This window comes from Ambystoma mexicanum, chromosome 5q (genome assembly GCF_040938575.1).
Source record: "Ambystoma mexicanum isolate Mex_15411 chromosome 5q, UKY_AmexF1_1, whole genome shotgun sequence".
NCBI classification, from domain to species: Eukaryota; Metazoa; Chordata; class Amphibia; order Caudata; family Ambystomatidae; genus Ambystoma; species Ambystoma mexicanum.
In genome coordinates, this window is record NC_090933.1 from 972763925 (window position 1) to 972788680 (window position 24756).

The 24756-nt window shown below is 44.1% G+C and overlaps 1 protein-coding gene across 3 annotated transcripts in view; it reads right to left on the reverse strand.

Moving 5' to 3' along the window:
- ANGPT1 (angiopoietin 1) overlaps positions 1 to 24756 on the reverse strand; it is a 1129183-nt gene that overhangs the window by 186039 nt on the left and 918388 nt on the right. The window lies entirely within an intron of this gene.

Below are 24756 nucleotides of genomic sequence, written 5' to 3' on the forward strand. Positions count from 1 at the left end.
GCACTGTTGGTGACTTGAATGCATCAGACTTTTGGATTGGTGTTACCTTACAAAACAACTGCAAATGCTCTCGCATTTAAGGCAATGAATCTCATAAAATTGCTATATGATGCATTAAAAACATATTTATATCTTTGTGTGAAATTTGCGGCAGAATAATAATAATTATTATAATTATAATTATAACAACGTACTATTATGAGTATTCATATTATTTTGATTATTGTTTTCCTCATCTTCATCTGTGGTTTTGATGATGCCCCCTTCGCTGCATTCAGAGCTCAGAGATAGTTTGTGTGAGTATGAGAAGGAATAGCAGGCAAGGGTTTGCAGACACATAATGAATAGCAGGCAAGGGTTTGCAGACACATAATGAATAGCAGGCAAGGGTTTGCAGACACATAATGAATAGCAGGCAAGGGTTTGCAGACACATAATGAATAGCTGGCAAGGGTTTGCAGACACATAATGAATAGCAGGCAAGGGTTTGCAGACACATAATGAATAGCAGGCAAGGGTTTGCAGACACATAATGAATAGCAGGCAAGGGTTTGCAGACCCATAATGAATAGCTGGCAAGGGTTTGCAAACACATAATGAATAGCAGGCAAGGGTTTTCAGACACATAATGAATAGCAGGCAAGGGTTTGCAGACACATAATGAATAGCAGGCAAGGGTTTGCAAACACATAATGAATAGCAGGCAAGGGTTTGCAGACACATAATGAATAGCAGGCAAGGGTTTGCAGACACATATTGAAACACCACTCTCTCCTGCTTCTCTGCTCATTTTTACCCTGTGACTTTTGTTGCAACCTATGTTAAAGTGTGAAGAATAACAGTGACTATCTTTCAATGGGGCCTAGCAGGGCCAATGATGTCAGCACAAATCTCTTCCATTAGTACCATTTCAATAATAATAACACCTCTAATTACAGCACTTAGAAGCAAGAGGAATCTGACATAAACTACCGTATATGAATAGAGATTACTAGTATTTAATATTATTATTACTATCAATATTATTATTAATATTATTATTATTGTCTCTCACTATATTTTTGTTTCAGGACAGGTGAGATATTTTGAATATAGAGAAAACAAGTGGAATCCCTGGCTGAGAGGAATTATAATCCCTGTTTGGGATGCCTGCGAAAAGTGGAAACCCATGTAAAGGATGCTGGACTGGACACTGAAAGATTACATTAAATACACGATTTTTCTACTGGGAAATGTAGAGGTGTGCACTGAATTTTTTTTAACACATACCTCTTACATGTCTACGTATGGACATGAGAATTCATGAGAAAAGTTCAGGAAGACTGTGTAGCGTTTGGGGCTTCTCTAAATACTAGGAATAGCTCTCACCTCCTGTGGATGGCACTCATTCAGAAAGAATTCCATAAGGACACGCTACGCATCAGTATTTTCAGATAGAGGTCTGATACCTTGCCAGCACATTTTGCCCATGTTTTGAGACCCATTAAAAGAGATATTTGTGCTCTGCAGCAACTGAGTACAAATATTGTACATGCATTTTTGGCGGGCCTATATTTCCTAATTTCTCTTTGCCTCGTGCCATATAACCAAGAGAGCAAATATTGATTAATTAATTTGTCTGGGTAGATCCAAGCTTGAATCGGGGAAACTTGTCAACCTAAGAAGATTATTTTTGCTACCTTCCCAAGTGCTCATGGAGGTGTCCATATGACTTGCTATGTCCTAATTAGGGCTGTATTGAATACTAGATGTAAGAATGTGGCCGAATACTGTATAGTTTGACAAGTATTTGGACAGAGACGAATACAGAGTCGAAAAGTTGCCTTTTTAATGAATAACGTTATACAGACAAGAAAAAACTTTGTAAATTAAAAACACACTTTAAAATATGGATATACAGCTTTGTTTGCATTCCTTTTTTTTGCTGTCTATGGCATATGTGTGTGTAAACCACGAAAGGAGTAAACAATCAGAAAATAAACTGTTGAATAACAGCACATTTGTTTTAATCTTTGTGCCTTCATAGTTGTCGCTTGTTGGGTAGAGCCCAGGTAAAAGTACAGTAAGCATGCATGCAATTACTCTGAGGGGAGACTGACATGTGTCTACTTGTGCTTTGAAATGTTTCTCTTGGGCCTGCCCATCTTTAGCCTTCTTTCTGGCTCCAACAAGGTGCTGAACCTCAAAACGAGTGACTACATCAATTAGCACCTTGCTTGATGCTGAAGTGCTACTGAATACAAACCTTTTGGATGCCATGCCTGTGGTATTGAATGGAGATGAGGCATTTAAAAAATGTCTTTTCATTAATAGTATTTTTCTTTATTTTTTAGGTGGGGTATGTTTGGGGTGTTTTGGGGCATGGTAAAAGAAATCAGAAAAAATATATAGGGAATGCCAAGTCCTCTATGGTTCTGCGTTCTCTCTATAGGAAACGACTGAGCTGATTTTCACATCCTTAATTGGCATATACTTGTCTATTTTACTAATTTGTTTCACGTGTACATCCATTTGGAAAAATGTAAGCACATAAATAAATACCAATAAATGTAGGTATTTTAACAAAGCAACAACCCACCGTAAACATGGCAAAGGCAGCATTATTAGAAATTAAAAGAGAACATTCTTGTCGCTGGACTTGATTGCAAGTATGGCGTGATTAGGGGTGCACATTCTTCCAAAATCGAATGCTTGTACCTGCACTGTTGCAGCACTAAAAACAGTGTTTTTGTTACTCTCCATTATGGAGCCTGATAGGACTCCATTGGTGGGAATTGGAGGTATTACTGCTGGTGGTAATACCACCAGAGATAATTTGCGCCCATTTTCTGGAGGAAGTACCTCCCAACATATACTTGATGTATTTCCATGAATGTTCCCCCTTCAATTTTCCTCCACAGTTATAATTTGCTGGAGCACTAAAAATGGTGATAATTCCTTTATCACATTTCTTAGTCTGAATGTGTGCCACAGTATATTCAGGGAGAATGGCAACTGCGGAGTGAGTGGCTCCCCTCTCAGTTGAATGTCTTCAGTACAGGCTCCCAGCATTTACTTGGTTCTGAATCCCATGATTGTCCGCTGCTACATACGGAGGAGTGTGGCATAGGGGCAGGGGGGTTTCTGGGGGGATAGGGTTAAACAAATCTTCCTCTTCTAAATGCTTCTGATGCTGGTAGAAAGACAGGGCCTCCCTTTATATTTGATTACAGATGGTCATCAGCTATATATCAAATATATGCGAAATGGTAAATTGAACAAGTAAGAGAAATTCTTACATTAAAATCCCAGTTTATTCTTTAGACATCACACAACTGCTGTTGCCAGGAGTTCAGGCTAGAGGCAAATTGATATCTTGGTTAAATTGCATGACAGTCACTCATGGAGTGGGAGGAACTCAGGAAGTACTGTAGACCACATGATAGAACAATCATGCTCTCGGGGGAACTATAATCACCTAATCAATGCACTTGGCTGATTTAGGGAGAAACTTGATTAATGAACAAACAGATAAAAAATAATAGATAGGGAAGGGAGGAAGGACGTGTAAAAGGGGTCAAAGGAAGACACAGCAAGTCCTCTGTAAAGTGATCAAAGTCCGGTGGTCTGATAGTTGCACAAATAATAAGTGTGTCTTTGGTCTGTGACCAGTTGGCTAGTACTTCATTAACGCCTGTAATCAATATGCATTAAATTAAAAGTGCCCCTTTGAAAAGGCTAAATGAGTTCGTAAAAAGATAGATCATTGATTATCCCATGTCATGGTGAAAGACCCCTTCCTCTTCCTCCATCCAAGTGAATCACCCCTTCAGTGGGACATTTAACAGGCCGAGACCCCAGGTTGCAAAACCCATGAATTGTCAGGAAAACGTCCAGTAGGCCTTGAAATGTCTATTTTGCTACATTCCACTCATGATGTAATTTGAGGTACATATACATATATGAAAACAAGTTGACACATCTAAGAACGATATCTAGTTAGATCCATGAGTGACAGATAATTTCCTCTAATTTAACTTGAAATATTCTACACTTCACCACGTAGCCACAGCTGTTTTCTTCCTTGTAAAATGAATGTCCTGCAATTATTGTGAACTCCGCAACGAGTTGACCTGTCAGATTGACTTCTCGATTCAGTGCTTCTTCTATTTCTAAATGTGAGAGAACAGGACACGCTGGGCACAATAAATATAGTGTATTGGTTGGCCCATAAAAAGGGAATGCATTATTCCCTCTCCTTTCTCTACGGGTAATGAGACATACTTTAGAACATGATATGGCCTGTCGTATGACTGCGGTCTGAGAGAGCACACATAGAATCGCCATCAATAAAGTATATCATATAGGACGGCACAAATATGTCAATATAATCGCATGTTCTTGCACCCTCGAAAGAAATCCCAGGCAAGTAACTAAAAGAGATGTATTTTGCATTAAATATGTACATTTGTAAAGTACTTATTTTGCATCTCCTAAGGCAAAATAATACTAATGCTAATAAAACTTGCATTCAGCTAACAGCTTGTTGTCATTGCATCTCAATTAGCGCTTGAGTCACAGTAAAATTACAATTTGTATTCATTACAACAACTGTGTTTCTTAATATATACTATTTTCTAATTTCTACTATCAAACTATGGCACTGAACTCTGTGTGTACGTATGGGATTCGTAAAACACAAGCCTAGCTTGGAAGCTGTGAGGCACTTACAGGTAGGGGGAAGAGGTAGTAGAGGTAGCTATAATGGGTAGGGCAACAACGAGAAGGGAAAAGCACCAGAGGGGGTGAAGTACGGTTGATTAGAGCAGATGGTGATTGTCGGACCCTCTTCCCACTCCCACCATATATAATTAGAACCCGGACAAGAGCTCAATCAGAATGAAACAAGCATTCTGAATGGCTCTCGCCTGGGCATTACTCAGCCAGGAATCCCTCGGCCAGGATTCCACAGCCATTGTTCCTGGCAGGGAGCATGGCAGCCCCTCAGCCAATAAGAAGGCTCGAAGCGGGGCTATCCCCACTCTGAGCCTCCACAGGGCTGAGAAGCTGCCTTCGCCCCCTGCTGGGGTCTCAGGGATGTGTTTTTTTTTCCTTTCCTCCCACCTCCCCACTCCAATGACCTTCTGCCTCCTTTGTCCATGGCGGGCCTCCTTTCTCCACATAGAGGCTCGGAGCGGGGCCATCCCCGCTCCGAGCCTACACACGGCTGGAGGCTGCCTTCGACAAGCACCTGGGATTCAGGAATGTCTATTTTTATTTTCCTCCCTCTCCCCCACGTCCCCCACCCTCCCAACCCCACTTACCTTCTTCTCTGTCGTCTTTCAGGGGCGAATGCGTTGGGAACAGCGCGTCCGCTCCCGATGGCTGCTATGGAAAGGGAAACCAGACTCTGTTTGCCCTTTCCTGGTGGCCATATTCTTGTTTTTTCTTTGTTCTTTTTCTTTCCCGAAACACTGCAGCCTTTTGGGACAGAAAAAACTGCTTTTAGTACTTCGGTCAGGCAGATCTTGCGGGCCCGGTTACTAATAGCAATATGCCCCTCACGGCAGGGGCATTACTGAGTCAGGTAATGCCCCGGGGCCATCATTAAGGCCCTCACTACCGTCAGGCCTATAACTATGGGCCCCAGGACATTATCTGACTCAGTATTGCCCCAGCTGCTTGGGGTATATTGCTTAAGTGTAGCCTCCGTCTTTATCACCAGTGGTGTTCCGAAGACCCTGGCATTGAGAACTCACCTGTGTGAGTGTGTGATATAAAGGTTCTATATTATTTTGCCGACAGGATTTCTTTCGATGGAATTTCTGCCTAATAAATTTCATAGAAAAATCTCATTGATCCCCCTGTAAGCCCCTTTTACCTATGGTATTGCCCATATCCCAACCTCTTTTAACCCCTTCCCCCGATATATTTTAATGAGTTTTTTCAAGTAAATCATTTCAGCAAAAAATACTTTGAATTTCACATATACGCAAGCTTAAATTTAGTCGAACTAACGCTAATACCTTAGATTTGAATTCAGTGCTGTGAATCTGTCTCCAACTGTCTCATCCCAAAGCTCTATAATATATGACATATGCCACCCATCCCATAGGGCCATCATGCAGCACCCCACTCTTATGGCAACGTTTTGTTTTTAGCACATTTGGTGGCACTGTGTGCAACCTTATGGCGATAACAATTGCCACGGAACAAAGAAAGGCAGGGAGAGGTGTCAGAAAGCACTATACATTGATGGAATGGTAAAGGCAATAAGTGTAGCACACAAAGTCCCCAACACTGACTGTTGTTTGTGGCAGATTCCCCAATATCAACTAACCAGGGATTGTTTAATGAGTTTATGCCAAACAGGAATTAAGATGCAGGAAGGTCTACGATGCCTCACCTGGTGCAGCACTCACATTACAGTATTACCTCTGGCCCCTGCTCCCTCTTCACCCTCCTGCATGGTCTGGGGTGCCTCACCTGGTGCAGCACTCACATCACAGTATTCCCTCTGACCCCTGCTCACTCTCCACCCTCCTGCATGGTCTGGCTGTGACAGATTGCCATCTACGAGGGCAACCAAGCCTGTGTTTTATTCATTGTTTATGTAAAATGATGCCGACAGATCCGTCCTCAAAAGTGAGAGCTGCTAATCAGACCCCCCCTTTCATAATCTGACATACTGAAAAGCCTGGTGCAAACATGTACCTCTGCTGAGTCTGTCTTGCAGCACCTCTCATTAGCTGACCTGCAGTTTGGTAACATGGCAGTACAAAGTGAAGTGTGCATTTTTGTCAATAGAGTGATGGAGTCCAAATTGCCAGCAGACAGAATCTTTATTTAACTGTTTAGTTTAGTATATTTGCTTATATAGCACACCAAACCCAGAGGTATCTAGGCACTTTTGCTTACATATACACCACTTGTTACATAATGGTACAGTTATTACATGAACATGGTACAGTTATTACATGAACAAGCAGTAGACTCATACAATGAGTTATTACATGAACAAGCTGTAGTCTCAAACTATGGCAATAAGATACAGTAAAATACAATGTGGACACTTGCAGAGTGTTACAAATTAAATAAAATGACTTGGAAAGTACTATACAAAGGATATACAGAAATTTATACAAGTATGGATGGGTAGTCAACACTGATCCTAAATTACATGTTATTATTGAGTGCTCCGAGAACCTGGACACAGAGTAAAATCGAAATGTATGCGGTTATTAAAACAGTTTACTGGTCTGGGCATTTTAGGGTTCGTTTTTTGTCAGCTTGGATTCTAGTGAACTTCTTGTCAGGGCCTCGTGTGTATCTACTATCTGGGACTAGCTTTCACCAGAAACAGACTATGTAGTCTCTGACCAAGCAAACACCGTTGTTTTCCTTTGGCAGGAAAGAGAAAACAGCCTTATGTGTTACATTTTTAGTGTGAGAGTGCCAGTTCACACTAATACATACTAAAAAAGATCTACTATTTTTGACACAGGTTGTCTCGCTCACGCACAGCATATGTAAGTGGGGCTGACAGCATTAGTAATGGAAACCTTGTGTGGAAGTGCAAAGCAGCACTGTGCGACTCGCCACATGAAACATAGAAGTAAGTGAGATTCCTTGGTAAAAATAATCAAGAATTATGGTCTATAAAATCATTATGTGTAGAAGACAGTATAAGTAGGCCTTTCTTGGAAGGTTATGAGCTGTAGAGAAAACATACAAACGTAAACGTGATAACACCTTGTTCAATTATGAACAGAATAGTGTAAGTGTCTAAAAAATAAAAGCATATCTTATGATTTGCTTAATATTTCTGTCCATTATAAACATATTTGACATATAAATTATATTTTGATTTACTGAGCTTGTTCTACAATAATGTTGCTTTTTAATTATAAATAGTTCATATTTTCATTTTTAAAATAGTACTTAATTATCTACAGATTAAAAATATCTATTTCAAGTCATTTTAGTTTTTTTATATTATAATAATTTTTCATTATTTTCTGATGTATCATTGTTTACCTTGACTGTTACTACACCACCTCTCCCCAAATGTGTTGCAGTTGCAGGATTTCACGGAGATTCGGGGTGATTTGATGGTAAATGGTTGGCGATACACCTCCAAGTTTGAGAGTAATGTGGGGCATTTTCTGGGGAGTTGCTTTCTTCTGTTGTGAATTTGGGGTTGTAAAGGAAATATTGAATTGAATTGATATTTTATTTCTATTGTGCTCGTACACAAGTGTTTCAGAGGGCGACAAGGCACGGGAGGGTCTATGGATGCGGTGGTAGGTCAGAACGTATAACACTGTGTGCACCTCTTAGAGAGCCATGAATTTGTGAGGTTCACCACATTTTTGAATGGGAAACGTTCACATATTTCTGCAGGTCCCTTCGGGGATGGTTCAGCACGGACTACTCAAAGTCCTCTGAGAATTGTGTTGTTTTTCCATTGTTGGCTACTCCATTGCTCTCTCGCGTAACACAAAATGTGGGGGCCCCCCTGCGAGCCATACTGAGGGCCCCCCCCCAACTCGGCAACAAATCACAGGTCGTGCCACACTCTAAACCGGCCTAGACTATCACGCTTGCACAATTCGCGTGAACGTGCTGCTGAAGGGGTATGTCGCACACTGCACTAGAAGAGAAGAATTGGCTAAAAATCCAGAGTGTTTGCCATTGTTTTGTAGGGTAAAACCAATCCAATACATGCAAATCACCAACAGTGCCCAGGAACATTAATGCGTTGATACTAAAAATGCCATGCCACATTCAAAACATGTCCCACTGGCTGTTTGTTTGTTTGTTTATTTTATTTTATTATTAATAATATAGCGCTCCAGACCCAGGGGTAAATGGGCGCTTAAGGACAAGTTACAAAGTTACAGTATACAAGCAGTTATACAATTGTGGCGGGAATATGCCATATATGGTATGTACAGGCAGGTAGAAGAAGCATTTCAGATTATGTACAATATAAACAACAAGAACTAAGCTTATTCTATCTAAGGGTTTCCTTCTCCAGTAGCCAGCTAATGACACATTTTCTGAACAATTGGAAGGATTTAACCAGTTTAATATTCAGTGGCAAGGTGTTCCAAAGTTGAGGGGCGAGGACAGTGAAGCTCGAGCCTCCCGCTTTTTTGGCGGTGAATCTGGGCACGATGAGGCTGAGAGTATTAGATGATCTGGTGACTCTTGTGTTGGGTTTAAGAGTGAGTTTGTTAGTCAAGTATTGGGGGGCTAGGTGGTTTAAGGCTTTGTAGGTGAGGCAAAGGGTTTTTAGGTCAATTTTCTGCTGAATGGATAACCATTTGCAAGATATTCTTGTGTGGGAAATGTGCTCCCTCTTGGGAATATTTAGTGCTGCTCTCAGCGCATTGTTTTGGAGGATCTGAAGTTTCTTGATTATAGCTTTGTTGGCACCAAGGTAGAGGCTATTACAGTAGTCAAGTTTAGATTGTATAAGGGCTCTCGCCAGAATGAGGCAACTGTTTGTAGATAGGAACGGTCTACAGGCCCTGATTAATTTTCCCGTGTAGGCGGTGGCTGAGGCAGTCATATTAACTTGTTTGGCGAGGTTGGTATTGGCGTTCAGGTAGAAGCCTAACGTTTTCACGTTCTTCACAACTGGGATGATGTTACCATCTATGGTGAAGTTCGAATAATCGGGGCTGAGTTTCTGTAGATTATTGGGGGACCCGACTAGGAGGAGCTCAGTCTTCTCATCATTCAGACAGAGGCCGTGTGTGGCCATCCATGCCTGAATGATTGCGAAGATTTTGTTAATCCTAGTGTCGTCAGAGTTGTAGTTACCAGAGATGGTGAGGAGTATCTGGGTGTCATCTGCGTAGTTGGTGTAGGTGACACCCAGGTGGTCCAGTTTGTCAAAGAGGGGCTTCGTAAAGATGTTATAGAGGGTAGGGGAGACGCAGGAACCTTGTGGGACACCACAGGTGATGGGGATGGGGTCAGCTGCAGCCACAGAAGAAAAGACCCTCATGGTTCTGTTGGCTAGGAAGGATTGAATCCACATGACAGCAGGGGGGAGAAGTGGGCATCAGAAGAGAGGTGGTTGCAGAGTATTTTGTGGTCAACCAAGTCGAAGGCTGCTGAAAGGTCTAGGAGGAGTAGGATAGCTGCTTTGTTTTTGTCCTTGATGTCATCAATCTGGCTTTTAAGGTCAACAAGGGCAGTTTCCGTTCATTGTTGAGGGTGAAAGCCAGATTGACGCAGGCCTACCAGTTGATTAGACTCCAAGTAATCCTGGATTTGCAGATAGGCAACTCTGTCGAGGAATTTTAGCAGGAAGGGGACCGTGGTAATAGGCCTGTAATTAGTGGGAATGGCTGGGTCAAGAGACTGTTTTTTTAGGAGAGGGAGAACCCAAGACTGTTTTAGGTTCTTAGGTACAGAATTAGTTGAGAAGGATAGGTTTACTAGTTTGGAGATAAATGGGGCGAGGTCTCGTGCCGCGTCTTTGATGATCTGTGCGGGGAGCTGTCCCCTTTGCAATTTGAAGGTTTAAGGGATTTTTTGAGTTTCGGGTATAGTAACCGGTTTAAATGTAAAGCCGGAGGTATTGCTAGTAGGGGTGGGTGTGCTAGGTATGAAGGCGTTGCTGTTTGATAGTTGTAATCTTTTGGATTCGATTTTGTTTTGAAGACCAGTGATTTTGTTAGCTAAGGCATTTTGGATGCTGGTGCACCATGCCTTGTCCTTCACGCAGGTATCGGTTGGAGGATTCGGATTTTCTAATTCCTTCAGGATGGTGAAGAGTTCTTTAGCAGAGGATTGGGCATTGTTTATTCTGACATTATAGGCTTCTTTTTTGGTCCGGATTATCTCCTTCTTGTAGTGGGAAGAAATGGTCATAAGATTAGCTTTGTTTTCTGCAGAGGGGTTAGTTTTCCATAGGGTTTCCAACTTGGCTTTCTTTTTTCTAAGAGTTTTGAGTTCCGGTGTGTACCAAGGGTTCAGGTGAGCTACAGGCTTACATTTGCGTTGCTTTAATGGGGCAACAGCATCAATAGTGCTAGTTAGGGCATCATTGTAGGAGTCGACCAGAAGGTTAAGGTCGGCGGTCGCTGGGATTGTGTTAAAAAGGGGGAGAATAAGTGGTGCTAGGGTCTCTGCTGTGATATTACGCTTGTTTCTCGTCAGGCAGGCTGGTGCGTAAGGGCGCTGTTTAAGGTTAGGATTGTTTTGGTAGATGTCAAATAATATGAGGAAGTCGTCAGTCCATACAAGAGGTTGTGGGGCTTTGCAGGTGATATTACAGTTGTGGGCTGCAACCCAGTCAATAGTTCTACCTTTCTGGTGGGTAGGTAGAGTAACGACTTGGGTGAAGTCGTGCTCAGATAAGGCATTAGCCAGGGAGGCAGCAGGAGAGTCGTTAGGGTCATTAAGCCCTATGTTAAAGTCTCCTAGAATGATATTTTGGGAGTGGGGCTTGGAATTCTCTGCTATGAGAGAGGTAATGTCTTCCTCGAAGGAGCTTGTGGGGCCTGGAGGCCTGTATATGAGTTGCAGGGTAATGGTGCTCTTAGGGGTAGTTTGTACTTTGATAGTGAGGTGTTCGCAGGATTTAAGCAGGGGGGAGGTGATGAGTCTGACGTCGAGAGAGGACTTGAATATGATTGCTACACCTCCTCCACGAGCGTTAGGTCTATCCGCTCTGAGGATGGAGTAGTTGTCAGGAATGGCGAGAGTGAGGTAGGGACCTGCTGCTTCGTGTAGCCATGTTTCTGTGGTAGCAAGGAAGTCAAGGTCTCCTGAAAGGATAATGTCAGCAATTTCAGTGGGGTGGGCTACTAGGGATCTAACGTTGAGTAGTGCCCCTTTTAGAGGTGACGTGTTAGTGGCCTTAACGCTGTCCCTGGTTGTGGACTTGGTCGCCGGTGCGGTAGGCAGCTTGCCAAATGTGGTGGGTAGTCTGGCGCCGAGTCTGTTATTGCGGTCCTGGAGGGTGGGCTTACTTGTGGGGTGGTGAGCCAATGGATTGGGATGGTGAGGTGTGAAGGCAGTGTGGTCAGCTTCTATTATGTTAGGGGTGTTAGGTAGGATATTATTTGGTGTGGCATTAGTTATGGCAGTAGAGTGTTGGAGAGTGAAGTGTGGGAAGGGTGGGAGGGAAGGGAGGAAGGGTGTGGGACAGGGGATGGGGTGGTGTCTAGGGCAGCCTAGTTTAGCTAGTCCATTGTTATATGGTATATAACTGTTGCTGCTACATGGAATGCTGTTATTTATGATGCAAAAAGGGAGCATGGTGAGCATGAACCAAGGGAGCATAGTTAGGATTATGCAGTGAGTGGGCAGTTAGTTGTAAGCACAGCAGGGTGCGAAGGAGGGCAGTGCAGTTGCAGTAATTGCAGCGACAAACCTGAGAGCGAAATTACTCCTAAGGTTATGAAGCGGGCAGTTCTAGTCGTGCAACACCATGTAGGCTTAGGCTAAATTCGGAATGGCTACTATAGTGCAAAAAAGGGCAGTTCTAGTAATGCAATAACATATAGGCATAGGCTAAGTTCCGAGTTACTGCACAATGTAGACCAGTGTAGACACATTATAACATTACAGTAAAGCATAACAGGCCACATTTAAACTTACCTAGACTGGTTGTGCAAAAATATCTGTCGAAGCAATGACACTCATCAAGAAGAGAGGACACATTGAAGCCTGGGTCTCTGCTGCCTCTAACAACACAGCCAAACTCTTTAAAATCTGTATGGAACTGGTCAATCCTGTTGCGGTCCCCACCTCTCCAGTTCCCTCCCAGACCCTCTGTATGGCTCTGGCCTCTCACTTCTCTGCTAAAACTCAGGACATCCTGTCCACTATCTCCTCTTCCTCTCCCTCTTCCTCTCTCGGCCCCCCTTTGGCCATCTCTACCTCTCCTCCTCCTTTCTCCTCTTTCTCTCTGACAACACCTGACAAGGTTTCTAGACAAGTCTGATCCATGAAAGTGCTGTCCAAACAGGTGCTCCCCTGCTCCTCCAGAACCATCAAGGACCATATTGACACCCTCACTGCACCCTGGCCGATTTCTGTAATCACTCTTTCACCACTGGAACGATCCTACTTGTCCGGCAAACTATTGCCCTTTCTCCATGACCCCAATTCCTGGGCAAACTCTTGGAAAAAAGCTGCCCATTTCCCAGCTTGCTCTCCACATTGAATCTGTTGGTTGTCTCCATGACCATCAGTCTGGCTTCAGAGCTACCAGAGGCACCAAAACCTCTCTCCTGAACACCCGTGAAGATCTGCTCTCTAACCTGGATTCCAGCATTCCTTCTTTCCTAATCCTCCTTGATCTTTCCTCTACTTTCGACACAGTCAACCACGCCATCCTGATAAATCGACTACGTGAGAACCTGCGCATCACAGATCAGGCCCTGGAGTGGCTGACCTCCTTCCTCTTGGATTGCCCCTCCCATGTCCAACTTGGTCCCTTTCTCTCTGCCACCTCTCTACCCGTGGTATTCGCCAGGGCTCTATCCTCTCACCTTGGTTTTAAACCTCTCCTTGGCCCCTTTGGCCCACCTGATCTCTACCTTCTCCTCTAACTTTCAGTGTTATGGGGATGGCACTCAGCTTTCCTTCAGGCTCCTCTCATCTCTTGCTCATTCCTGACTGTCTATCTGTGATTCAGGATTGGCGCACCTCCAACGATATCTACCTTAGGGCCATTAAGATGGAGATCCTTTTCATTGGGACCCCTGCCCCTGATTTCCCTCTCTCACCCTGGCCGCCCACTTTGGACACTCTTCTTTCGTCTTCCTGCGAGGCAAAAAACCTTTTGTGTCATCTTCGACTCCACTCTCTCCTCGCATCTCGGGCGTTGCCAAGAAGTCCCACTACCTACCAGCTGCTCCTCCTCAAAGGGACTCTTCCCTTTCTCACTTTCCCCCAGAAGCTCACTGTCTCCAGAGCCCTGTTTCACTCTAGGCTGGACTACTGCAACATCCTCTTTCTCAAGCTGCCTTCCTCTACTCTCCGCCCTCTGCAACTAATCCAGAACAGGACAGTGAGACTTATCTTTGGCCACAAGCCCAGGGATCATATCTCTACAGCCCTGAAATCTTTCCATTGGCTCCCGGTGGTTGCAAGAATCAAGTTCAAGACCCTTTGCATTGTCCACAAGGCTTTCTGGGATCGGGCCCACGCTACATCCAACGCTCTCTTCCAAAATACCTTTTTTCTTGAGCCCTCCAACTCTATAAGGGCTAGATGCTTCTTCAGGCAGAGAGTGGGGGGTAGATCTCTTTCCTCTGCAGATACCTCCCTCTGGAATGGCCTCCCTGCCCATCTCAAACTTTAGCGGACCACCTGATGTTCTGGAAGCAGCTCAAAACTTCCCTCTTCTCCTCTGCTTTCGCTCTCTCACTCCCCTGCTGACCTACCTGACCTCCCCTGCCGTCCTACCTGACCTACCTGTCTGCTGTACCAACTGGTTGCTTGGCTACCCTCAGAGTCTCACTGCGTCCAGGCTCTTTCTTGATCAGTCACCCTTGCACTGCCTCCGACCTACCACGCACTTAGGGACAGTAACTGTAACCCTATAGTCCCTTGTTCTCCTTGCACTACCGAGAGCCGCACTGTCCTGGCTGCTCTTACTCAGAGCATTACAGCCCTGTTTTCCCCTCCCTTCTTCCTTGCACTTTCCCCTCCCTTTCCCCTTGCATTTCTCATTCTCGCACTTGCACGATTTGAATGACACAAGGCCTAGTAAGATCATTTGTCTTGTCCACCCTCTATCTTCACTCCATTGCTTGTCGCACCAAGAAACACTTGTGTATAGGCATGTTATAATAGACTTATATCATATAATTTTATCACAGATGCTCAAAAAAATATACAATGCTGCAGTAAGAAATGGCTAGACTGGCAGCACCCAAATGCCAATCTAGCCAAGTAATTACACTTAGCAGGACTGCTTTATCAGAAATGCGCAGTTAAAAAAAAGTCATACTAAACTGAGGAATAACTAGATTGGGTGCACCAAAATGCCTCTCTAGCCACTAATACAACATATCATGCCTGCTTAGCCTGGACATGGACAACCATTATGATTTATCGCACAATCCCACCGCCCACACATCCCCTCTGCCTCCCATGCCCTACCCTAACCTCCAAATTCAGCTCCTTGGCCCAGAATTACCTTCACGCCCCTGTTCCTTGTCCCAGACCTTACTTTTGAGGCTTCTTGCCTCATAGGTAAGTACTGGCATGAGGAAGAGTGGGATTAGGAGTAATGAATATACAGGTAGCTAAGTCAGGCATTACCTCCATGTACATCTACCTCATCACAGTGTTTGTGTATGAGGCCTTGTGCCTCATACACAAGTACTGCCTGATACACAAGTACAGGGACAAGGAGGAATAGGGCTAGGACTAATGACGATTACCAATAAGTAATTAAGGCATTAAACACAAGTAGGGGCTTAACAATATTCAGTTGACTAGGCTGAAGCACTCACCCCCAGAAATGTTGGGCTATGTTGACTCAACCTGGCTGACCTTCAGAGCAGTTACCGGACAGAACAGGACACTGATGTTAAATGGCACCTGGGTTTCGCTGTTAACAAGGGCCCAGCAGTTACTAACGTAAAGCATTTCACTGTTAGTACCTGCATCCAAATGGCACATTTTTTAGGCAATTGTAATTGTGATGTGGGTTTAGTACTTTTATGCCAGGGAAGTGATTGGAAGGGTAGAAAGGGAACAGGAGACCGTTCATTCTCACAACAGTTCATAAGTGGGCGCTTTCACACTTAAAGGAGAGAGCTAACTCCTTGTAATATTGCAGCGGCACTAGAATAGTCTCATTAAAAAGGTGTAAAGAAGTTAGATGCCCCCACACAAATAAATTTGCCTCCCCCACCACCTGTGAAGTTAGCACCTCTTCCAACATTTGAAGGATCAGCCCCCCGAAATGTAGGCTTTGTTGTGCCCCTGAACACACGCACAAACACCATTCACCATATACAAGCATATCCAGCCATCCTTACATATAAGTGTACATTCTTTCACCATACAGGCACACACAGGCAGCCATTCATACATTTAAGTGTGCACCCTTCACTGTACACGCACGCACGCACACCCAGTCACCCATACATTTGAGTGCACCCTTTCACCATACACTCACACAGGTAGCCACCTCCACATTTAAGTGTACACCCTTTCACAATACATTCACACACGTCATTGGGTTGACGGGAGCCCTATTACTAAAAAAGAAATTGGGCCTCAGTATAAGTTTGCTTGTCTGGTAACAACGGTACCGGTAAACTTGGCGGTACCGTTTTTACCAGACCAGCAAACTACGAGTTCTGCTCCCGGGTGCCTTCCCGCCCACCAGGTGTGACCTGGCGGGCATACCGGCACCCGCGAGCAGAGCATGTCGGATGCACCGGCACCATTTTGAATGGTGCCGGTGCATCCAAGCTCCCCATTCCCATTGAACCCTATGGGGATCAAATGGGAATGGGGAAATTTTTTTCCGGTGCCAGCGAATGGGCAATTACCGGTTCCCGCAGGGCCGTAATGACCCGGTAATTTCCCATTTGCAGGTGCCAGAAAAAAGCGCAAGTTTGGCGGCAACCTGCCGGTTTTACCAACTAGGCTACCGTCAAACTTGTAATGAGGCTGATTGTCTCTTTTTGAAATCACTCTGACTTCATAAAGAAATTATTTCTGTTAAGGACCGAACCATAACGGAAATCATTTCTTTATGAAGGCAGAGTGATTTCAAAAATAAGCTATTTCTTTTTTAAGTCATAGGACTCCCCCAACCCATGACATGGAGGCCTCCAGCCTGGGGTCTTCTATGTCATGGGGCAGGGGGAGCCCTCGGACTTCAAAAAGAAAGTTTCTTTTTGTAGTCACTCTGTCTTCATAGAGACATTATTTCTGTTACCGAAATAATTTCTTTATGAAGGCAATGTGATTTCAAAAAGAAATTTAAAAAATAAATATTTTGAAAAAAATATTTTTTTTCTTTTTTTTTCTCCAAGTGGCGCCCCCTGCCAGGCATGTGCTAGTAGGGCCCCCCCCCCCCCCCCCCCCCCGCACCGCGGGGGCTGCGGGGGCCCCTGTTACGCACATTGGGGACCTATGTTGGTATTGAGTCTATCGATGCATGCAAAATGAAGCATTCTGTTGGAGAAACAAAATAATTGTAAAGAGCACGACATTGACATTTGACTTAAAGAACATAATATCTTCCATATGTGCGGTAATAAGACATGCTGGACACATGCAATACATGTTGGGGCAATCACACTTATTTGGGGGTGAAACGCGGGATAAATGTGATATATTTTGCTTTGGATAATTTGACACTTATGCATGGATGGTACTCTAAAATTAAGCATTGAATATGCAGTCACTGCTCAAAGCATCGTGTTTGTTACACATCACATCTAGCTGATGACAGTGTTTACAGTGGGGTCTAACCAGCCAAACCGAAGCATTTGCATGGATAAATAGCGAATGAAAACTGACCTCATTTCTAAGTTACTCAACATGTTATGCTTAAAGCTTTGCTTTATAAATAAAGATTATTCTTTTATGAGGAGCGGGATTTAGAGACTGAATAGCACAGTGAATTTGGAGAGAACACTAGATCCAAAGCTCCAAACATATTCGATAATTGTATAAATATATATTATATACATAGACATGTTAACAGTTTAGAGAGCTGAAACGAGAACAAAAGCATAATGGAAAAGTTTGAGTAAATAATAGCAAAAGAAAAGCATACTGTTTTATTTTCACTTTACTTGCAAGGCTGCAATTAAAGCAAACCTTTATTTGAATAAATATGTGTAAATATCCTGCAGTTCAATGCTAAGATACTATTAGCTGAACGTGTCAAATTGATCTCCGTGAATCCCATTGCCATACTCCATACACTGTGCCCACATGTGATATTCAATACAGCAATGGAAAAAAATATTGACAAAATAAATGCACAATTGAATCAAACTCTCCGGATTATCCCACAACCATTGTATTTATGCAATTATAGCAGCGCGCCAAAACCTCAGGCATCAGATCGGGGTGCTAGTTACAGTAAGTGCAAAGTGACGCTCATAAAGGTGCAAGAACACACAAGCAGGTTACAGCACACATGAGGATAAAGTTAAGCTATATGCACAGACTGGCAAGGCCAAGCCTCATGGTGTGGGGGGGCTACATCAGGTATACAGATACATGAGGGACAAAGTTAAGCTATATGCACAGACTGGCAAAGCTAAGCCTCATGGTGTGGGGGGGCTACATCAGGTATACAGATACATGAGAGACAAAGTTAAGCCATATGCACAGACTGGCAAGGCCACGCCTCATGGTGTGGGGGGCTACATCAGGTATACAGATACATGAGGGACAAAGTTAAGCTATATGCACAGACTGGCAAGGCCAAGCCTCATGGTGTGGGGGGGCTACATCAGGTATACAGATACAGGAGGGACAAAGTTAAGCCATATGCAGAGACTGGCAAGGCCACGCCTCATGGTGTGGGGGGCTACATCAGGTATACAGATACATGAGGGACAAAGTTAAGCTATATGCACAGACTGGCAAGGCCAAGCCTCATGGTGTGGGGGGGCTACATCAGGTATACAGATACATGAGGGACAAAGTTAAGCTATATGCAGAGACTGGCAAGGCCACGCCTCATGGTGTGGGGGGCTACATCAGGTATACAGATACATGAGGGACAAAGTTAAGCTATATGCACAGACTGGCAAGGCCACGCCTCATGGTGTGGGGGCTACATCAGGTATACAGATACATGAGGGACAAAGTTAAGCTATATGCACAGCCTGGCAAACCCAAGCCTCATGGTGTGGGGGGGGCTACATCAGGTATACAGATACATGAGGGACACAGTTAAGCTAAATGCACAGCCTGGCAAAGCCACACCTCATCGTGCGGGGGGTTACATCAGGTATACAGATACATGAGAGACAAAGTTAAGCTATATGCACAGCCTGGCAAACCCAAGCCTCATGGTGTGGGGGGGTTACATCAGGTATACAGATACATGAGGGACAAAGTTAAGCTATATGCACAGACTGGCAAGGCCACACCTCATCGTGCGGGGGGCTACATCAAGTGTATAGATACATGAGACAAAGGTAAGGTAAATGCACAAACTGGCAAAGCCACACCTCATGGGGCGGTCGGCTAAATCCGGTATACAAATACATGGAAGACAAAGTTGAGGTAAATGCACACAGTTAAGGTAAATGCACAAACTGACAGAGTTATGTCTCATGTTACAGGGAGCTGCATCAAATATGCAGGCTAATATGCATGAGGTAAAGATAATGTACATCAATTAGGTAAGGTGTAGGTAATGTTGTTGTACAGCAGAATGCAGCATTAATACAGACTGGTACATATATAGTGAAATGCAGCAAATAAAACAGTTAAGGAAAGTTCCCCGTAAAGTCCAAGTGCCATAGCGGGCTGCAAAGGTCAACGTATGTGGCTTGCAAGTCAGGTGTGTACACAGATGGGTGAGCCTCGGCACATAGAACGATGGCTGCTTCTAGTGCCCGGACCAGCTAGGTTGGTAGAGAATCGAGTATAACGAGAATTTACGCTCCCCGGTAGAGCGATTGTCGTGGGAGTCGAGGCAATTGCGGGTGGGGAGCATAGAAGCTAACCAATTTAAAGATAATTATGGCAGGATGCAAGTAGTGAGAGGCGGGGGCATGCAGTCTAAACCATGCAGCGGAGTGAGAAATATTTGCGATCTTGCTGCGTCTGCCGCTGGCTTGCTGCGATGGCACGGGATGGGGAAGGACATCTGCAGGAGCAGGCTGAGGACAGGTTAGAAATGAAATAAACTGCTGTTAAAGAAACAGCAAATGGTGTGGTGGTAGCCAGGCAAGTATGCAAGGGGGATGCCGGAGCGTTGGCAGGGTACTGTTAATAAGGTGGGCAGAGGAAGCGTGCCATGAAACAGATGTCCTTACTTCTGGCCACCAGCCTTCCTTCCCACAGAGTATCTTTCCAACATATTGGTATATATCTATTTTTGATACCCTTCTTTCCATACAAAGACAGAGGAGCTATTCAAGCTCTTGTTTTTTTTTTTCTCTTTTCCTTTGGAAAGCATCTTTTTCCACCCAATCTATCTTCAGTAGGATCCCACTACTGGGCTGTAGCCAGTCAGGGGGTGCACCCATATGAAGGTGTTCTTTCCTGAGCCTGCTTTGCCAGGGGTTGAGGTACAACAACAAAAGTACCAGGTAGGAATAGGCCAGTCAGGCCTAATGGGGAAAAGTACTCCTGCTCCCGATTGACAGGCCATGGATATTGATGTAGCTGACACTACACTGCCAGTAATGTGGAGGATCTGTAGCACAGATAATCCCAAGGATTTATGACACTTAATAGGATAACAGCTGCTATACACTGTAGGACTGCACGCATGACACCCTCATCCAATTCATGGCTCTCTTAGTACTTATGGGTATCTCAGGCTCAGTATATGTCCCACGGTATCCCGAGTCTGCTCAGCAGAGACCTCTTGTCCGCTTGACTCTCTTTCACCCTAAATGATTCAACAAATCCCATTTTAGGGTGATGCGTTGTTGCAACAATCGATGCACTGCTGGTGACTGACACAATTGCACCACAGGGGATGAGCTCTGCCAAGAGGCACAAAGCAAAGTGCTCTTTCCGTCTGATTTCTTTTTCTCCTCTCCCATTCATCACAACAAAGTAATCAGAAAGGGAAGTACTGCTTTACCTATGATAGCATGTTCAAGAATATACTACATCCTGCATTGCCAGAGGACTGTCTGCACCATCTGGGGGTCCTGTGTACACAGCACATGTCCCTGAGCTTACAAAACCCAGGAATCTGCCTGCAAGTGTGGAAGCGATCTGGGGCACTGTGACTGACTCCCAGAGGCACATTTGACTATCTGGAGGTATGTAGTCAATAAGGTTGCATTTTCCTGGCCACTTGTGCACATTCAGTGTTGACAGAGGGCATTGTGTCAAATCTGAGGATCATGCCTACAACGTGGAGCTCCCTGTGCCTGCGACACCTAGGATCTGCCTGTAAGCGTGGAAACCATCTGGAGCATTCTGCCTGTCTCCCAGGGGGACATTTGACACATTGCCTCCCTTATTCAGTCTCCCCTAAATGTCCAGACCGGGCATTTGCAGGCAATGGCCAAAAGCAGCAATGGTCAGCTCCCTGTTTGGTCCTGTAAAGTCCAGAAAGGGCCTAGGGTCAGAAGCCCTGCTCAAGCCAGAGCGTCACCAAGCTCCCCGTTTAACTGACTTCTGCTTTCACACATAGGAATCCTTCCACCTATTGACTATCCATTCATCAGGGATCTTCTTTTACAGGACCATGGATCATTATTGTTTTGGGTCTGTTAACAGAAAGCGAGGCAGGCACATAAAGTGAAAAAGAGACATGCAGTGAAAAAGAGACAGAGAAAAAGGGTACAGAGAGAGAGACAGATGGGGGGGCTATATCGGTGCATGATACGCTGTAACCATCTAGAATATATGTATATGAATACTTCCCTGCTGAATCGAGGTGCAACTGGCACATCGTCAATCCCGGTGGTAGAGTGGTTCCCACACTTGTCATGTACCCCATGTTGGTTATGTGTCTGTCTCCTGATGTCCAGAAAATCAGGGACCCCTGGAAACATTTTGTGGAGGCTCATTTGGTTGTGTGTTATAGTACTGTCTTAAATATCATTAACCAATGTAGTAAACCATGAAGAGAATAGCCAATGTCGATATGTTGCTAATACACACGTTTCTTCACTTCTCACAGATGCATCGATGCACACTTCACCTCTGTATGTAAGATTGCGCATTGCATCCCAAAAGTTCTTATCTGGACACAAAGTTCTCTTTTTTATTTCAATTTTACAAAAGAAGCATCAACATATAGATTAAACCGATCTGGAAGTATGGACCAGGGAGATCATCAGGCTGTCACCTTACCACAAAGGGTTGAGATATGCCTGGAAAAGAAAGATTACACCTGACTCATTATAAATATATTAGGATGAATACTTAAGTTGCAAGATCTGCCTTCCTCCTTGTTTGCATTACAAGTTCAGCGTTCTGGTAAAACGTAGCCGTAATTCCGTGACCAGCTCTTTTTTGTTTTGGCACTTTGGTGGCGTAAATCACCTAATTGCTAAAACCCTGGTACTATAAACGTATAGAAAAAGGAGACAGGGAAGTTCGAAAGCACTCAGTCCTGTTTTGTTCCCTTTAGATTCTGGGCTTTTTTTTACACCCTTTATCCACTAACCCACCTTACACCACTCTATCCCCTCTATTCCTCCATCCACATTACCCTCTCTCACTATACCCTCTCATCTTACCTCTCACCCTCTCACTTTATTTCTTACCCTCTCACTCTGACCCATTCTCTCTTGCTCATTGTCAATGATGGTCTCTATCAATTGCTTCCTCCCTTGCTCTGTTCCCCTTCTTATACTGCACCCATTATCACACCATCCCTTGAAACTCTGCACTCTCCTCCTTGCAGACAGGTGCCTATAAATGCAACATGCAAATAACATCAGTAAATGCCAACACTATTGGCATTGCCAATGCGTGTTTGGGTGGTATCAGAATTACTGTAATTTTAACCACACCGATTAATTCCGAGTTTGACCATGAATCTCAGTTTCAGAGGATTTAGCTCTAACATCATGCAGGAGGAATTGTCTCTACTTTCAGACCACAATATCGATGGCATTAGTTTGCACAGTAATTCCATTAAAATCCCCATGCAGTCCCATGGACTCAAAAAATTGATAGTTACACCTCGTTCCCAAGACTGGTAATCATCTGATAAATCCACAGGCCTGAGTGGCTGTAACCATATTGGGTGTGATTCAGCGTAGGTAACCCCAAATTACAGCCACACTGCTAATGAGGCATCTACCTACACTGAAAATATACTCTGAAATGGGGAATGCTTCTGCTGCTAGGTTATGTCATGTTGCACAGCATTTATAAAGTGCAAAGTCTTCTATTTTAACAGCCTCTTAGTGATGACGCAGTCTAAGCAGAGTGCTGTCTATTTTAATTGTCATCCTTCAGTGCAAGCCCAACTGTGGGTTGGCTCTTGCAAAATTCCCGACAGCCCTATTATGGTAGTGCACAACAAGACTTCTTCCTGGCGTTTGCTAGGGTAACTGAGCTCTCTGCCCGGAAGGGGTTTGTCCAATTACTGCTCCACACATATATGCCCATACCTTCCGTCACATTCAGAATCTGATTTCCACCAAGGATCCACAGAGCCATGACTATGTCAATGTCAACCCCCTCCTCAGGCAAAGCACCCTGCATTGGATTCATTGATATGGTCGAGATGGTAACTGGTGGTCAGGGGCGTAGGAGACACATAAAATCTGGAGGGGACAGGGGACACACTGTGGACTTGTAGACTGTGTTCCCGCCTCGAGTCCCACTCAGCTAATCCTGGGTAAATAAATTGGTCTTGTAGTGGTTTGTTGTTAATTGGCCAAAGGAGCAAGCTCTGCTTTCCAGTTTTTACCAACATTGAACTTGCCAGTAAGTTGCTACGAGTGCAGAATCATCATGACACTTTGTAACATGAGCGGCAAGCATATATATCAAAAAGCTCCACCAGGCAGCAGCCGCAGAACCAAGTGCGCTACTATACATTACTGCACCTACATTGCCTTTACAATTTCTCTAGCTCATAATCAGGACTGAACATTAAACACAATCTGCATGGATGATGTTGATGGTTTAATTTTTATTGTAGCACTAAAAGTCAAAGTGCTGATAATAATATGCATCATGCCCGGGTCAGGACATCGGTCGCATGTTAGGCAAGATTGTATGTAGTAACCCTGTGGGAGACTACACCAACCTTGTCCTCTTGGCAATAGGTAACCCAACCTTTGATATTTGGCTGTACTACACAAGTTGGTAGTGTGACTGAGCAGCCAGGCTTATTTCAAGAGAGATCAAAGTGAGCTGTAGGGTTGTAACATAGAGATTCACAGTGACATGTAGTCAAATAACACTTATACTCAAGGTTTCTTTATAAAATAATTATTTATTAATTTAAAAGTCAGTTTTAAAATAAGCCTTCTTTATAAGGGAGCAAATATGCAACACTTAAATATACTTAAAAAATACAGACTCTCAGTTTTAATAAAAGAGTAGATACACTTTTGGGATGGTACACAGACACTTTCTACACCCTGAGGTGACTTGAATTGTTTAGGACAACGTGGACATTGATATATCACGTGTACATTTAAAGCAATACTGAGGATTTGTGGCAAAAGGAAACGGTAAGGGAGAGAAGCAATGGTTAACAAGTTTCTCACACAGGTAAGCACTTTTCAATCCCCCAATACAATGGCCCTCATTACAAGTCAGGCGGTTGACCATGGTGCTATTAGCACCATGGTCCATGCCGGAATCCGCCATTGATGGATGGCGGAATTACCGCCCCATTCCAAGGTGAGTGGGGCAGTAATTCCCCATTCACCATTTGCCCTTCCCCATTCCCATTTTTGCCCCTTAGGGCATAATGGGGATGGGGAAGGTGCTAATTACGGCACCGTAAATTACGGTGCCGTAATTAGCACCAAGGTTGCTTAGCGCCTTGGACTTTAACGCCTGCAAAAAGCAGCCGTTAAAGTGTGAATCAGGCGTTAAGGGTTAACGGCGCCGACGGCGCCGTTAAACCCTTAACGCCTGACTTGT